The sequence below is a fragment of the Adiantum capillus-veneris genome, chromosome 9, assembly GCF_014529385.1.
Source record: "Adiantum capillus-veneris isolate H3 chromosome 9, ASM1452938v2, whole genome shotgun sequence".
NCBI lineage: Eukaryota > Viridiplantae > Streptophyta > Polypodiopsida > Polypodiales > Pteridaceae > Adiantum > Adiantum capillus-veneris.
The window spans coordinates 89,815,880-89,832,087 of record NC_140939.1 but is presented as its reverse complement, the minus strand read 5'-3'; the positions used below and the strand labels follow the sequence as shown (position 1 = coordinate 89,832,087).

Here is a 16,208-nt window from a genome sequence, read left to right as displayed (position 1 = left end):
CTCGAAATCAAACTTCACACAACAACCTATAACGGAACACATTCTTAAGTCCTCAGGTAAGCTAAATATGAAATCGAAAAATGAATACTACTACAAACCTACGAAGAGCAAAGAACTAAACTTGACAATATGTGATCTCAACTTCACTGCTTGCCCAAACAGGAAGAATAAGATTATCACCTTTATCATGCATAGCTTGGACAACAGCTATGACATCCCTACTCACGTCGTCAGTGCCCAAGAGTAGGTGCAGGTTTATATAGAGGTCATTCATGCTTTGAACGTACTCTACAAAACCAACGAGCTGAGTTTCTATCACCCTCCGGGGGTGATGGGCATACTCAGCCATGATAAAGGCTAGCAATTGTCAAGCTATAGTGAAAATACTAGAAACGCTAAAGATCAAAACAACAACATAAGGTGTTATTAAGTCAAACAATAAGTCGGCTTTTTAGCTCCCCACTTCTATTGAATTTACTACTGATTATCTTGAACATTCCAAAGGAAGAAACACTAAAAATAAACTTACTACGATGCAAAAATGAACGAACTTTTTTCATGATTCTTTTGAATGAGTATCCTTTTTCAACTAGTAAAGAAATAAGATGGCAAGATTGAACAACAAAAGTAGATTTACTAGAACAAAGACGAGAAAATCTAAATAGTTGAGAGCAAATGACACCGTACTTAGCTAAAAGAGAAATGTTCGAAGAAATGTGAGGCATGCGGATGATTTTTAGATTGGCATATTCTGGTTCAAGGCGCTTATCATAGATATCTACTTCTAATCCCAAGGGAGTCTGAAAAATCTTAAGGTCTATAAAGACACAACAATCACTATTTGTGGTACAGTTAAGTTCACAAAACTCCTTGGGATAAATCCCTCCGCCTACAGAACTCGAATTCAAGTACATAAAATCTTGAAAAGAAGGAACGTCAGCGACAAAAAGATCATCTACAAAGCGTCTTACATTGCATAACTTGTGCAAAAATATTGGGCAAGTGTTAGCAAGGACAAGACGCTCCATAAAATCAAACTCATAAGTAAAAAGATAGAAATTAGCAAGAAAAACAGCACAATTGGTACCCATAGGGATACCAATTGTTTGCTTGAAAAGAGAGTCGCCGATGGTTATATATAAATTGTCCAAAAGAAAATCTAACCAAGATATGATGTCAATGTCATCTACAATCCTGGTGAATCTCTTTCTTCCTTTGTCTACATCTACATTCTTATTTTTCAGCCATAAGAAGTCAAAGTTCAAGGCCGACTTTTCTACTAGCAATGCCTTGTACCTATCCTTCTCAAGCTTGAACGCAAAAACTTTTGAAATAAGAGACTTAGACTCTAAATTTAGGTCTCCCAAATTTAGCTTCGTGTATAGCGTTGTAAAGTCAAAAGTTTGGAGACATAAAGGAGAAGATTTCTCCTTAAGGCTTCTTGAAGAGTTCAAAAACTTTAAAACAGGAATCACACCTACTGAATCATTTAAAATCCAACTTGAATCGGTAGGTACGTCTGCTTCCTTTAGCATATTATTCCACAATTCATTTACGCTAGGTAAAATGGCTTTGAAACAATAACTAAGCCATTTGGAAACCTCGGTCAAAGAGGTGTTACAAGAAGCAGCTATAAATCTAGGCTTTATAGGGTTCTTGTGGAACTTCCAAACGGTATATAAAAAAGGTAATTTAGGCTGGCACTTAAAACCAAAAGACTTACAAAAGTCTTCATGTTTCAAGATAACCTCTTGCATTGAAAGATCACAATCACTGTAAGTCTGAGAATTTACTTCACCTAACAAGCATTCTAAATAGAACTTTTTGCACGTAACAACAAAGTTATTAGAGCACTTATCTACATAAGAGATTACAAAATCACGATGAAACTTCCTAAGAGCATCACGATCAGAAGAAGATAAGCTATTCCTTCCTGAAGAAACGTTCCGAGAGCAAGATGCTAATTTCAAAGAAGCTTTCTTGAGGATTACAGACTTCCAATGGGTAAAAATACCTTGAACTCCTAAAGACTCCTCAAACTTTACTACGAAACTAGAAATTCCTTTTTCTATGGCTTTGAGAAGGCAAGAGTCGTTTGAGGAAGGGAGCCTATATTTAGTACCTCTTGAGAAAAGGTCTTTCAAAGAATCCGAAGGAAGGATAGAACAATCGGTAGTAACTACATGACCCAAAGCTCCATTTACGTAAGAAGAAAAGGCAGTTTTACTACAAGGGCAATCAATACTTGAGATTGCAAGCCTCTCTTGCTTTTAAGATTACGTCCTATGTCACTATAGTTGAAAGCTTTTTGTCCTAAAGTTTTCACATATTTGAAAGCTACGACAGGATGGTTCCATACCTTTCTCACACAAGGAGGGAGAGCATCCAAAGCTTCTTGAGATCTCAAAATAGAGCTTAATCCAATCTTGTCTAAGTCAGGGGAGGTAAAGATAGTTATCAACAAATCTTTCTTTCCAACCAAGGGATTTTTCAGACTAGGACATTTGGACTTCAGAAATTTGCCTAACAGTACTCGAAGTTGAGTACTGTGAGACTCTCTTAGCTCCAAATCTTCATAAGAGTAGTTCTCAAGGGTATACAAGAGCTTAAATAGGATCCTTATATTATACCTTTCAAATATTTTATAAGAAAAAGAACCCAATTCCATGGCACTAGATAAGTAAATCAATCTCCGTTTGAAATCTCTATAAGCAAAAATTCTATGGTTAGAAGGGTCATCACTCTCAATTCTAGAGATTGAAGCCCTAGGGAGACCTTGTACTCTACTAGAAATAGTGTTGTGCAAAACAACTGGATTGATTTCAGGGATAGAAGGCGGATCTGAACGAGAACCCACAAGATCTTCTCCATAACTGTTTCTCCCTTATTTCCTACAATGACAGAGACTCTCTCCTTAGTGAGAAACCTAAATCAAAAGACCCCCCCTTGGTGGTAAAAATTCCATTTTCACCCTCTACACGCAACCTTAATCTCTCTCCCACCTTGATCAAGCCTCTCACCCTTCAACTTGGCACCACGCCAGAACCATCCCACCTCCCCAAACCCGTTATTTGTTGGCTCAATGCGCCTAATATCTGGAAGTTGCTTACCTCCAATTCTCACACCCCTCCTAGCTAAAACGTCTCCTTCCTTACCCCCCCCCACCCCCCCCAATTTTTGTGACAATAGCAATTTTTTATCCTATCCTTTTTTTTCTGTTTTGGTACCTCTCTATAAATTGATTCTCCCCCCAAAAAAAACCTTTTTTGCCTTGATCCTTCCTAGCCTCTCTTATCCTTTTTTTTATGTTTTTGTACCTCTCTTATCTTGATGCTATCCCCCTCATGGTGCACATCGTACCAAAAGTTGCCATTATTTACTTCTCTGTACCAAAAGATACCTGCATTTACTTTTATGTACCAATAAAACTTCTATCCTCACCTTTGTACCCACCTTGGGTTTTTGAAACCCCTAACCCCTATTTATAAGCCCCCAATCCTTGTACAAAAAATTAGCACTACTGATGAGCTTCTAACAGCGAAACGCGTTTAGTGTTAATTTGTTGTCATCCCGCCTCCCTTCCTTATCTCTTTTCAATTTTTTTTCCTTTTTTTGGTAAGTTTCGCTCGCTTTAAGTTCATAAAATACACTAGTTCTAAGGCGTTTTTGCCGTAGATGTTATAGCGTAGCACTTACCGCCGGATGTTTACCCTTCCCTAGCCTTATCCGCTCTTCTCCTTCCGGTTTCCGTAAGATGATTTCGCCTTATCCACTCCTCTTTGTTCCCTTTTTTTTGGCAAGAGGAATTCTTTTTATCTTTGCTTTGTCTTGGTGGCGAGATACCTTTGTTTTGCCTTAGTTTACTTCTAAGCGTTGAGTGTTATTTTTATAACCTTCTTTATAACTTTTCTTAGAAAAGACTCTGGCACGGATTTCTTTCTTTTGCCTTGTCCTCCCTCCAGTTTCCCCGCTTACCCGCGTGTCTCCCTGCCCTGGTCGGCTCTTCGCCTCCGCCATAGCTTCCCCCTACACTGTGTTTGCAGGCCTCCGCCATCTCTCGCCTGCTTTCCTTTCCATTGCCTCTACTTGCCATCGCTCCTTTATATTTGCTTGCCTTCTCGCTTCAGTCGCCATTTCGGTGATTAACTCTTGACCTCTCTTAAGCCTGCATCATGACGCAGCACGCTTACCTGCTTTACTTCCCCCTGCTTTACTTCCCCTTACTTTAGTTTAAACGCCGCTCTGCTTTAAACCTTCCTTTTTTACAACAAGGCATGTTGAAGGTGTGAAGCAACGAACGACGGACTTTGCCTGAAGTTCTGTGTGAGCTCTCACCTCAAGCTTACTCAAGGGCCACCTATTGAAGCATCTGTTCACCACCTGAGGCTTCTGCTCAGCCTGCTACAGTTAAGGGATGCGTCATCTCACGAGCCACAACTAAAGCTTCTACTCAGCTTCGCAGTACGGCGTCACCTATTTGCTCCTACTTCTATGGCATCACTTAGTATATTTCGTGGGCCGGCGTCACCTGCATGCTCTGTCTATACATCGCGGGAGCACCGTTTGCTGAAGCTGCAGTAGATAAACTGCATAAGCCACCCGCTGCACCTGAGTTACTTCGCAAGCTGCTCGTGCTCAAACCCTGCATAAGCCACCGGCTGCACCGGATATACTTCGCGGGCTGCAGCTCCTGCTCAAACCCTGCTATACTTCACGCGCTGCACTCGCTATACTTCGCGAGCTGCACCTGCTCGAATACTTCGCTCGCTGCACCTGCTATACATCGCGAGCTGCACCTGCTCGAACTTTGCTCACTGCAGCTGCTAAAATTTACATGCTGCACCTGCTCAGAGTTTGCTCGCTGCACCTGCTAAATTCTGCACGCTACACATGCTCAAACGATGTCACCTACTCTATCTCGCGGACCAGCATCTTCTACCTGCTATATTTTTACATCATGGGCTAGCGTCACATGATCATGAAGCTTTACAAAAGTAAACTTAATCTGAGGAAGCTTCGCTAGTTCAACTTAGTAGCCGCTCAACTTCGTAGGCCAAACAAACTCAAGCTTTGTTTGGAGCTCAGCTACAGCCTTCGGCAACAGCGATCTTACATGCTCTGAAGCTCCAGCCTAAGGAGGCTACAAAGTAGGTGTATAGCCCTTGCACATGGCTTACAATTAATCACGGGTACTTGCAGCCCTTGCACAGGACCTACGGCCATAACTCACGGGTAGGAGCCTTGCTATTACCATATGTAATTGCCTTGCTATTACCATTTGTAATTTTCTCGTCTTCGGCTACTGCTTTTCGGAAAACTTTCACCACCTTAAAGCCTACCACTGCCTCCTAATTTCTCAATAGCTTTCCTCTTTTCGCGAACGGCGCAATTACCACTCCACGTTTTTGCCATTTGTAATATCCTTAGCTTCTGCCCGCCATTTCACTAAGTCATGGAATCGTCATCCACCCCTGCCCTCCATAGTAATCCCGCACCCTCCTTTAAAACCCCCCCTTTTCTCTCACTGTCTAGCTCGACAATCGTTATTTCCTCCAACGGCTCCGGTTTTTCCACGTCGGCTCCCCCTCCCCTAATACCTCTTCTTCCTTGCTCACATCGGTATCCTCCTCTTCAATTTTTTCTACCTAACAACACATCACATCCGTCCAGTGGCATGATGTAAAATTCTTTAGCATCTACATAGGACTGGATATGTAGGCGCAACATTCCAATGATGGGACATACTAGTGTTCTCATTTATGGCATTAATAGACGATGTGGGTTCTCTAGGATCTTGAGGTTCGTTGAATGCGTTCTTAGGACATGTCTTCTTAATGTGACCCTTGACATGACATTGATAACATCGACCCTCCTTAGCATAAATGACTTGTTCTTCTGCTGTTATATAGCCTCCTATAATTCCTTGTGTAGCTTTTTCATCCGGGGTTAGCTTAGGTTTAGCAGGTGTTTTAGCTTTCCCCTTACATTCATTTTGAGAGTTCTTTTCCGTAGGATTGGAGGAAGATTGGCTAGAAGAGTTACCATTCTGTGGGTTTTGAGGAGTCTGAGATTTTGTCACAAGCAAGACGGGCACCACGTGCCAATAGAAAAGAGCAGACTGAACAGACTTTTAGCACTTCAATAACAATTGAACTGAGAGAGAGAGAGAGACGACACGCGACACGGACTGGCGGAAATCCACCCCAGAGAGTATTGGCCCCAAACCTTGGCGTCCCTTTCGGTATTTCTTTATATTGCATCAACACAGTACAAGCTAGCACTCCAGACATTGCACCTTCTCCAGGAAGCATGCCAGAGAATGAGCCCTAACCTCATATTTAAAGGCTCTTGGCCTAAACAGCAGTTACAATAAAAAGCCTTTAAAACTCAAAAGCTTCTAGTCCAAAAAGCAATGCCAAAAACTGCCAATGTAATTTACGGAAATCCGTACAGCCTACCACGTCATCATGCCAGCGCAATTTTCGAAAATCTGCCACGTCATCAATTTTTGCGTGTGTGCGGGTCTTGCTTTATTTTAATCCCTTTATGTCACTGGGGCCCCATCGGACGGGATCCCCATAAGTTGGTAGGACTTCTTCTTCTTCTGCTACTTGTTCTTCTTAGGGTTTAGGCCCCTCGGCCGGCATATGTAAGTTGGCTCCCTTCTTTAGGCTTTGACACGTCAGTAGTTTGTTACATCTCCCCTTCTCCCCTTCTTGAAAGAGAGTAATCGTCCGCGATTACAACATATCTGCAAAACAACTCAAGTTAGCTAAAAAAAAAATCCGAGGGACATTCCGAGGGACAATCAATTTGCTCTTTTTATTAAGGAGTTAGCTTCTTCTTTCTACTCTTTTGATCAAGGAGTTAGCTTCTCCTTTCAGCTGTTTTGATCAAGGAGTTAGCTTCTCCTTTCGTCCAGATCGGAACTCTTGATATTTCGGCGTAGTAAAATTAGCCATCACACCCAGACCGTACTGATCTTCCACGAGTGTCTTGATGCACTAAAATTACATACCCAGGCAATCTCATCCAATTAGGAATATTCAGTAATTGGCACATCACAATGCAACACAAAATGCTTACATATGCATGTTACAATACACAACAAACAGCGCCGCTGAGCACTCCCCCGAGACAAATGGTCTGCGATATGAAGCTACTCAACGACTACCTCGTCACTCCCCCCGCAAATAACCTAAAAAGGTCCGGGCCATGAGCTCAGAGGACTGTACAACTAAACGCTCCCCCAATCGCAGTCTGCGTCGCTTGGAGGTTCAAGCATACAACCAAACGCACCCCAGGCATCGGCCTACGTCGTTCGGAGGTTTTCTAGCATACAACGGAACGCTCCCCAAGCATCCGCTTGCGTCGTTTGGAGGTTTTCTAGCATACAACGGAACACTCCCCAGGCATCAGCTTGCGTCGTGTTCCGAGGTTTCAAACATACAACAAAACGCTCCCCAGGCATCGGCCTGCGTCGTTCCGAGGTTCAAACAATACCAAAACAGTATTTATCACTTCTCCACCCGGGAGTAAAATCACCAACCATTGAAACCAGTATCAAACCAGAGTCAAACAATTCAAATCGGCACCAAAACAATTTCAAAACAGACACCATCCATTTCAAACAAATTCCAAACAGGATCACCAAACAAGATCAAACAAAACTCAAACTTAAAAAGCAATCTCGACACCAGTCGAGCTCAAAAAGTCGACTGACTTTCCATCTTGAAACCTGCACCAAAAATTAGGGTTAGGTTCCTTCCATGAGGTCGTAGCCGAGCACAGCATGGTCCATAAGCTCTTGGACAGACAATGTTTCTTTGGCGGCGATGGTAGTCCCAAGAGATAGCAATCACACCGAACCTCCAAGGTCATCTGCTCGTGAAGAGACATCTACTGAGAGATGTCGAGAAATTTCAAGTTATAATCTGCTAGGATTTCCATGGCAAGCATTTCAGGATACCCCACTCTGCCAGAAGTTCCACTCAAAAGGAAGATATCAGAAATCATATAACTTCGGGCAAAATTTTTCTTGAGAGCTTGCCAAGTACTTGGAGTATGCTTCTTGGTAGATGTAGACATCAACATCTGCATGGCACTGCTTTTGAGAAAACCAGTGACTCGAAACAAATATCGGATCCTTCTTGCAAGTGATCTTAATAGCTTATGCCCTGTAAGACATGAGCGGTGAAGACGGGAGCGCGCCCGATGCGCGATGAAGTAAGGGTGGGAGTGGCTAATAAGTCCGGGTTGGAGGGCGAAGATACCTCAATAAAATTCCAATAGCTCTGTCTGATCTTTTGTAGGACCGGTATGCTTTCAGAAAAGCACACGCCTGATGCTCTGATACCACTATCACAAGATGACGAGCACCACGTGGCAATAGAAAAGAACAGATTGAACAAACTTGTAGCACTTCAATAACAATTGAACTGAGAGAGAGACTACACGCGACATGGAGTGGTGGAATTCCACCCCAGAGAGTATTGGCCCCAAACCTTGGCGCCCCTTTCGGTATTTCTTTATATTGCATCAACACAGTACAAGCTAGTACTCCAGACTCTGCACCTTCTCCAGGAAGCATGCCAGAGAATGAGCCCTAACCTCATATTTATAGGCCCTTGGCCTAAAAAGCAGTTACAGTAAAAAGCCTTTACAACTCAAAAGCTTCTGGTCCAAAAAGCAATGTCAAAAGCTGCCAGTGTGATTTAGGAAATCCGTACAACCTGCCACGTCATCATGCCAACGCAATTTTTTGAAATCTGCCACGTCATCAGTTTTTGCGTGTGTGCGGGTCTTGCTTTATTTTAATCCCTTTGTCACTGGGGCCCCATCGGACGGGGTCCCCATAAGTTGGTAGGACTTCTTCTTCTTCTGCTACTTATTCTTCTTAGGGTTTAGGCCCCTCGGCCGACATATGTAAGTTGGCTCCCTTCTTTAGGCTTTGACACGTCAGCAATTTGTTACAGATGTACTATGAGAAGACTTGTTCTCCTTGGGCTTTCCTTTGTTGTGCTTCATCTCTTGTGCAAGAGCAATCGCTACCGCCTTGTTGAGATCCACGGGGTCGAGTACTTCGACATCAAACTTGATATACTCATCCAACCCGAAAAGGAATGCCTCTTTGCGCTCATCATCCGATTTGCGTAATTGGGGCCGAGCTGTAAAACACGGTTAGAGAAAGACATGACTAGCATACCATTTTGCTTGAGATTGCGCCAATCTCCTTTCAACCGCGCTAAGTACTGAGGTGGCATATACCGCGCCTTGAGCTTGTCTTAGAAGTCGGCCCAATTGAAAGATAGGGGCACGCCTTCTTCAGCTTCCTTTAGATGCGCGGCCAACTGTGCCTCACCGGCAAGATATAAGGCTGCAGTCAAAACTTTGCTACTTCCTGTTTTTTTAGTTGTCGTAAAGTAAGCATTTAAATTGATGCAGCCAAGAATGAATAACATTAGCATCCATCTTACTGTCATACTTACTGAACGTCAACTTCTCAGTGACTGGATTGTTGGAGTCTGTATCTCTACTCGTGCTACCTAATGAATTGCCCACATCTTTGACCGGCTCGGACTTCGAGGTGAGTACTTGTAGGACCAACTCTTGCATATGTTGGTCTCTCTGCGCCTCACGCTCTAATTCCAAGGCCGCTCGCCTTTCTTTGGCCGCTATGCGTTGAGCTTCGCGTGCTTGCTCACGCTCAAGCTCCATAGCTGTCTTTCTTTTTTCAGCCACCAAGCGCGCTTGCTCACGATCACGCTCCAAGGCTACCTTTCGTTCTACACGCTCGCGATCCAAGTTTACCTTCCTTTCTTCGCGCTCGCGATCCAAGGCGGCGTGTTGCGCCTCTTGTTGTAGCATCACGTCCATCATCGACTTGACCAAAGCCTCCATAGGATTTGGTGCAACCCAAGGGCCCCACTCTCAATGGCAAGAGAGGTCTATGCTATAGATTGCAGAAATCTGATACAATGGTCTAGATGCAATGGACTTGCCGACGATGTTGACGACAATGATGACGACGACGAGGACTGGCTGAAAACAGAAAACGCTAGGGCTGAAATGCTGAAATCTGCAAACACAGACTTTCTACTAATCTCTGACACTGTGTCGGCAAGGATGGCGATGACGACGACTCAACGACGATGCACTGAAAACGCAGATGCTGAAAACTGAAAATAGCGGGCTGAAACTGTAAACGCTAGCTGACTCGACGATATGGCGAGGATCTGTTGCGGGTAGGTGAGATCTGCGAGGCTAGGGGCTAAATCTGTTGTGGCTAAGTGCTGAAAAGTGAAAACGCTGATGTGCTTGGCTGATCTGGCGCCGGAATTTGCAAACACTAGGCTTGATCTGCAAACTGAAAACGCCAGGCTGATCTATAGCAGAAATGTTAGAGGAACCGCTCCCCAAAACACTAGCAGCTGCTGTTGGCTTAAAACGCTTGGCTGTCTTTTGCCGGTCTTGCTGAGGAGAGAACACTGCAAGATGCTGTAACTTCTTCTATCTCTTCTGCTAAACACTGCTAGCGCTAGGTTTCTTTTGTAATCCCTTAGCAATTTGCCCTACCTACTTTCCAACAAAAGTCACTTATTAATAAATAAGTGAAAAATGTGTACTTTGAGAAAAAGGGTCCTATGCTCTGTAAAATGCTCATGATGGATATTGAATGCCATGCTAATGTATATGATGTGTGCAACCAGAGGATATGCAACTAATCTAAGTGTCAACCAGAGGATATGCAACTAATCTAAGTGTCTGGACATGGACAGCCTGCGCATAGGCTCACAAGGATGCCAGAACACTTCCTAAGCTCATCCGAACCCTAGACCTGAGATAGCTTGTCCACATGTACATAGGGTTAGATGTGCACGTGACACCCTCAATCTCACATGCATGATTGTTGCCCAAGTAAACTTTTACCTAGACTACTGCAGTGTATGAAGCAAAGGACTCCAAGGATGGAGTAACATGAAATGAGGCACCACCGTCTACTATCCATGATTGTGATAGACCATGTGTTGAAAGTAATGCATCATCTGGTTTTGTGATGTACATGTCACTTGCCATTGCCACACTACCATCATGAAAGCATGAGTCAACAACAAGTGCATCATCCTTGAACCACTCTGTCCAGGATGTACTCAGTGTTTGATTGAGGGATTGGGATCCCCGAAAATTATTACTCACACACAACAATGCTTGAGTACAGTTGACCAAATGACTGCAGCATTTCGGTCTTGAAAATCTATGGACATGATCGCAATATGGGATTAGTCAATCCGACATTAGTGAGATCTGGGATAAATCTAGATGTGATTACTAAATACGTTACCAGGAATCATGGTCCTGGATCAGAACAGAATCCATGGACGTGATCGCGATATGGGATTAGTTAAATCGACATCAGTAAGGTCCAATGCAGATCTAGATGCGATTGCTAAATACGTCGCCAAGAATCATCGTTGTCATCAACTTCGAAAAAGAATCAGTAGTAACCAGCATCAGTATCCATTAGCATCAACATCTCAGCATTAAGCATCATTGTATTAAGCATCATTGTATGAGCATTGTGCAAGAATAAAGCATAGTCACAAGGGACGCCCATTTTTGGGCTTCTCGTCCCTACTTGCCGTCCCGCCCTCTTCTTTACACTAAAAGTCTATTTGAGCCTGTCACGAGGACGTGGCAATTGCTAACCTTAGTTGTTGGTTTCTTTCCAATGATTTTTGTTTTATTTTTGAGACCCTCTTTTTGAAGTTGCAAATGGTCGGACATTGTATGGCCAATGTGAACGGTAGTTTCACCCGCAGACGGGAAGTTGGTCGGCACTGGAATTCGTACAGTAAGAGGATGTCTAGGCTCAGAGCAAGATCATACAGGTCCCCCCCGTCGCACTTAGCAAGTTGGTGGATACTAGGAAGTGAACTCAATAAAGGCATAAAGTCAAGGTGGGATCACCAACAGAAAGTATCCGACAGTTGGGCCACATTGCACTTTTGGATGCGGTCCCAATGAGGATAGATGGTCAGAAGACCAGCGGGAGCCCGACGGAAGCATCTCCTAAAAATTAGGGAACTGCTATTCTGGGCCGTGAAATGTGTTCGCGTCATTACCTTCGGTATGACCAAGGGAACATTTTAGTACTCTGCTGCAAAGTCAACTGATGCACAAGTTGAGAGATTTTTAAGCAGGAAACCCAATGCGGGGAAATTGCATGCATGAGTGCCAAGTGGCACTTTTTGGTCAATTTACCAAGTTTGGGAGAAGAGAACTCGTAACTGACTTTCTGGAGCAGTTTTGGAGGCTGTTAACTTGGATTTTCAGCCATTTCTCTCCATTTTTGAGCTTCCCATGACTTTGCCTAGGTCCAAGGAGCTCATTTTCAGCATTGGAAGGCATCAGATGCGTGTTTACAAGGCTGTTTTGCTGCGTTTTCAGCGATACGCAGGTTTTGGCAGCCATGGAAATCTTCCCCTTTTTGCATCTATTTGTTCATAGATGCATTACAGGTCAAGGGCAGCAGAGGGGGAGCTCGATTTATGCTGGGAGGATGCTTCATTGAGAGCCTGTCACAGGTTAAGAGCTATGGAGTGCTTCCTTTCCCTCTCATGTACAGTGTGGTGCTAGGAGTGATGCCCTGCACACTACACACTGCTCTCTCTCTCCCCTACGTGCAGTTATGTGATGCCCCACAAGAGGGCTACTCATTTGACTGATGTACAGTTGTGTGGGTTCATGCTTTTGTGCTGAGGCAAGAGCCTCCTTGAGCAGGAACAGGGGTAGCTAACTGTTGCTCCAAAGCAGGCACTGGTGAGGGTCATAACCTCACCGTATAGGTGCAAAATCAGCGCTGTGTATGCGCTGTAAATTCACTGTTTTTCAGCCATACGGACGCCAGGACCATTGGGAATCGTGCCCCACTGACAGAGGACAGTTAGGGGACTGTTTGGGGCTGAAAACAGGGCAAAAACCAGTAAATACAGCGTGCTGAATTTACTGTTTTTGGACAGGAATCAGAGGGTATACGACAGTGCAAGCGAGTTCCAGCAGGGGAATTGGTTTCGCGCAAGTTTTGGGGCTGTTATGCTGCCGAAATTTGGCCAAATCAAATGGTATCTAGGTGGATACACGTGAAGGATTCCCAGGATCTTACCTTGTAATTTACCCTCCTAAAGAATAAAGAAATACCGAAAGGGGCGCCAATTTTGGGGCCTACAGGTTGTCGGCGTCTGCTCGGAGCATTCTAGCTTCCGGGCCGTGTGTGAATTCAAGTGTTAACTCCCGTCGCAGGTTCTCTTTGCAAAGTGCTCTGTGTGTGTGTTTAAAGTAAAGAATTTCGGGTGAAAGCCAACGCCTACCGCCCCACCACGGGCCGGTTGCAGAGCCCCATGCCTCGTCCCCACTCCTCGGGACGCGTCCCTTGTGACTGGAATAAAGAAAGTACTTGCGCTGGCAACAGAGCAGGGGGCCCTTGAGGGTTTGGGACCCAACATATAGTATCTCTTCTCTCTCTCTTGTGTCTCTCTCTCTCGTTCGGTTCGTTTGATTCTTTCAAGTGAAGTAAAGTGTCCCTTGTGTTTGTGCGGAGTACTAGATCTGAGCTAAATCCTTAACACACTTCCGCTGCACCTCACACAAGGTTATGCACAAAAGGAAGACAGACACTTCCAAGAAATGTTTTCACCTGTGGTGAAGATGACTACGCTTCGTGTTTTGTTTGCTTTATGTGCTATCTTGGATTTGAAGTTGGATCAAATGGATGTGATCACTGCTTTCCTACATGGTAACTTGGATGAGGAGTTGTACATGCAGCAGCCTAAGGGTTTTGTCATTCCATGGAAAGAGCATTTGGTATGCAAACTAAAATGCAACTTGTATGGGTTGAACAAGCCCCTAGACAGTGGTACAAGAAGTTTGATACTTTTATGCTTAACTATGGGTTCAAACGCAGTCATGCAGATCACTGCCTTTACACTAAAAAGGCTCCTGAAAGTAGTCTTATTGTGAAAATGCTAGTCCTATATGTGGATGATATATTGATTTCAGGCAAGCATAAGGAAACTTTGAATGCTTTGAAAAAGGAGCTGAATTCAACTTTCTCTATGAAAGATTTGGGTGCAGCTGAACATATTTTGGGTATGCGCATTGCAAGGGTTAGAACGAAGCGTTTTCTATTCCTTTCTCAAGACAAGTACATCAAGGAAGTGCTTGTACCAGTGGTTATGTCTTTACCTTTTCTAGTGGAGCTATCTCTTGGTGTTTAAGATTGCAGAAGATTGTTGCACTGAGCACTACAGAGGCTGAATATATTTCAGTCACGAGGCTTCGAAAGAAGCCATTTGGTTTGGCCATCTTGTGAGGACTTTTGGTCTTCCAACACATGCTCCAGTGCTTGGTTGTGATAGTCAGTGTTGTATGCCTGGCTAAGAATGCTATGTTCCATGCTCGTACCATACACAGTTGTTCAGTACCATTTTATACGACACTTATTGGATGATGGTCTTGTCACACTGACAAAGGTCACAACATAAGATAACCCTGCAGATGTTCTCACTAAGTGTCTTGCTAAGACACAACATCAGCATTGCTTACGCTTAGTGGGAATTACTTAAAGGTACCACATCGGGCCTTTAAGTGGGAGGTTGTTGGGTCTAAAGGCCCTCTGGCCACCTCTCTCATGTATATTATTATACTCACTTATACTTTGGGTGTGAGCCACCCCTAGGGTCACTTAAGTAACCCTTATAACATGTAGCCTCAAATAATAAAAGATAACATTGAAACGTGTGGACATAACACACGACTAAAATTACTTGCATCGACCTCTCTCTCACGCTCTCTCTCTCGCCTGGGTTTTCGAAACTCCATTGCTTGCACACAGAAGTCATTTCGCTCCTTCATCCTGCAAGGTTCGAGATATGTTTGGTGTAGAGTGATTTGTGGAAGCTCACATGTTTTGTGGCATATGTAAGCTTTGAAATTGTGGTTTTAAAGAGGATATTAGTGAAGGGGAAGCTCTTTTCCTCAAGAGCATTGGTTGGCATATGCTTTAATGCCATGCCAGAGTAGGTGCTTCTCCCATTTTCTATGGTGGTCTTTTGGGTGGGTGGGTGCTTGTAAATTCCCAAGGGATCGCTTACCTCTCAGTTGTGGTATTGTGGAAGTTCTTTTAATACAGTTTGTGGTACTGAATTTTTTACTTGAGCGCTATTGGGAGACATTGCTATAGAGGTTGTTCTTGTTTTCTGAACACCGCAAAGGTCTCCCAAGGATCGTACATCCGTAGATGATCAAGCAGAAGTTGAAGCTAATGTATGCTACAATATCTCCAATTTATCGCTTGGACCACCAACACATGGTGTCCTATCAAGAGATAGCATCCTCCAACGCACAAAACACATTCGCACATAAATATTTATATTTAATTATTCTAATTTGACTAGTATACAAGAACGCGGCGAGAATCCATCTTTAGGCTTTAGCCATCCTTTCCTACACAAACCACCAAATTAAAAGGTTGGGTCATTGATAGTTGCATTGTGTACTTGTCGGCTTAATGAGATCTCGCCTGGTAGAGGCTCCAGATGCCTCATTAGAAAGGATGTAGATGGGGTAGGTCCGCAACGAGGATGTAGATGCCCCTCTCAAAAAAGCAATCATCCGTACAAAGATGCAAATGTAGCAAAAATAGTACGAAATCGCACATGAAAGGGGGTGTTTCGACAGTGAAACGCGCCAAAAGTGCCAGCGCTATCAAGATCTCGAGGGATCGCAAGAATTTTAGCCAAAAAACATTGGTGGGAGAGAGATCAATTGCGACGAACACATCCGTTGCCGACGATGATCCCACCAAAGCTGAACACGCAGCATGGTCTGCCTTGGGAAAGAACCTATCACATAGAAGAAGCGCCTACTACAAGATCAGAGAACCTGAAAGCTCTAATACCATGCGCGCGCGAGAGAGAGAGAGAGAGAGAGAGAGAGAGAGAGAGAGAGAGGGGGGGTTGATCAGCCCAACATAACCACCATCAACCACAGAAAGCTAATAGGCAACCAAAACAAATGACAGAGAACTCGTAGCCTACCATGTACCCCACACTACATGGGAGTCACAAGAGTGAGTAGGGCAATTTGCCCAACAAATTCTAAAAAATGTAATAGGCATGCCCACAAAATAAATGGTCAAATATGGGCACAAG

At 43.8% G+C, this 16,208-nt stretch overlaps 1 protein-coding gene across 1 annotated transcript in view; it reads right to left on the bottom strand.

Moving 5' to 3' along the window:
* LOC147450786 (uncharacterized) overlaps positions 1-16,208 on the bottom strand; it is a 44,135-nt gene that overhangs the window by 26,976 nt on the left and 951 nt on the right. The window lies entirely within an intron of this gene.